Below are 2,170 nucleotides of genomic sequence, written 5' to 3' on the forward strand. Positions count from 1 at the left end.
TTTGTCTTTTAAATAAAGAGCTGTTCAAATGTGAGGGGAAATGAATGACAACCAGAGATTTTTCATGAAAAAAAAATTCCATACAGAGTTTCTTGTCTTGAAAGCCCTATATTTTAATAAAACATGAAACACGAAATTACCAATAACTTCACTGACTTAGTTTCTCCATCTCAGAAGTCAGAAGAAAGGATGAGAATGAAACATTTCAGATGTACAACTTGCAAGAAAGAATGGGACAGACATACAAAGAGTTCAGTGAGACTGAGGATGATGATTACTTGTGTAAGTGACACTTTGGCACATCCACAAAGAGAAATCCTATAGCCTGAAACCAAATTCCACTTGTATATTTGTCTTTTATCATTCCGTCTACTGGTAAGTTGGGTTGCAAAATAGAGGCTGAGTGATGTGCTTAGTTGGCTGCTTCTGTTGCTCTCTATATCCAGTACTGTTTGGTATGCTTTCCCAGTCTATTCCATTCTCATCTCCAGATTGTGAGAAGTGTCAAAAGTTCTTCCTGAAAAGCTGTGCTGCTCATGGACTCAAAGTGTTTCTAAAGAAAAACCAGTGGATAAGGGACATCCTAGTCGTGCTCTCCTCAGTGTGCACACTGGGCTTCGAATTGGTCTATCCAGCATTCCTGAGGCTGGGCTTGGAGTGTTTAATGAAGCATCTGATCTACCACAGGGGTTGCACTTTGGTCCTTTTGAGGGCAAGATCATAGAAGTGGAACAGGAAGCCAATAGTGGGTACAGCTGGCAGGTAAGAAGTACATCCCTTTGCAGTCTGGTGGATTTCCACCTGCCTGCTGTGAGTTTGGCTCATGTGTCCGGTTCATGTGTCCTTCTACACATTATGGCATGAGTGAAGCCAACATGATTACATCACAGAATCCTTACTGAAGTTTAGTATTGATGAGATCACTGGGCTGTAAAAACAAAGCAGTTCGATCTCAGCTGTGGGCTTCTACTGTAAGGAAACAAATCGGATTAGGTGTGTACTAACACTATGTTCTGTCTCAAGATGTGGTTGGACTCATGAAATGTCATGGAACATGATGGTAGTTGAGTTAATAATTCTGCTGAACTATCCCATTTCCAGCACCATATTAACTGATTTTTCTGAAACTCAGATAGCCAAGGGGAGAAACAGTTATGAGTATGTGGATGGAAAGGACACTTCTGTGGCCAACTGGATGAGGTAAGAACCAATGCAAATTACATCTGGAGATGATATTTCTCTCAAAGACAAGATCACTGTCCTTTCTCCTCTACTTTCCTCAGTGACTTTTACATGATATGTTCTTTGATATCTATTTGAATGACCTTCAAATATTATAGCCAGTTTCTAAAAACACATTCTATATAAATACTATTTAGAAATTTGAGGATGACTGGTGAGAAAAGAAGGAAGAAAGCATACTTATCAGAACAAATACGGTATCTACACCTTGGACGTGGGACTTCATTGATCTCATGAGAGATACATGTTTGCAGGGAGAGCTCTTGCAGAGTAGGAATTCAAACAGGATGGAGGCTATCAGAGAACAGATGAGATTCAAGTGTAACAGCACATGGGAACTCAGCATTTATCTCTGCACCAGGTATGTGAACTGTGCTCAGAATGATGAGGAGCAAAATTTGGTGGCCTTCCAATACCACAGACAAATATTTTACCTCACCTACCAAGTCATCAAACAGGCTGTGAACTACTAATATGGTATGGGGATGAGTATGGCCAGAAGCTGGGTATCAAAGGAAGCAGTGGAAAGAAAAAGAAGGGAAGAAAAAGGAAGAAATCACAACAGTGAGAGATAAGTAACACTGTTTTTTTTTTTTTTTTTTCATAAGTAAAGGAGTCACCTGGGGAATATTTGCCGTTCAGCTCTGAGGAGTCAAATGGAAAGTGGTGGCTGTCAAAGTCCAATTCAAATGTGATTTCAATTTAGCAAAAACAAGAACTTACTTCTCAAAAGAAAGGAAGAGTTATAGAGAGACTCAAGCACCGAGAGAGAGAGAGAGCAGGAGATATCACCAGCTACTGTTTTACCCCAAACATTGCACGAGAGCCTGGTGTGGCAGCCTCGTGGCTAAAGTCCTTACCTTGGACATGCTGAGATCCCATATGGACACCACTTCATGTCCTGACTGATCCACTTGTCTTCCAGCTT

The 2,170-nt window shown here is 40.6% G+C and overlaps 1 pseudogene; it reads left to right on the plus strand.

Moving 5' to 3' along the window:
* The first annotated feature begins 209 nt into the window (after window positions 1-209).
* On the plus strand, window positions 210-1,810 carry LOC121148690 (annotated as a pseudogene).
* Window positions 1,811-2,170: the final 360 nt, after the last annotated feature.

The sequence above is a fragment of the Ochotona curzoniae genome, unplaced genomic scaffold (assembly GCF_017591425.1).
Source record: "Ochotona curzoniae isolate NIBS_2020 unplaced genomic scaffold, NIBS_Ocur_1.0 contig_1761, whole genome shotgun sequence".
Taxonomy (NCBI): domain Eukaryota; kingdom Metazoa; phylum Chordata; class Mammalia; order Lagomorpha; family Ochotonidae; genus Ochotona; species Ochotona curzoniae.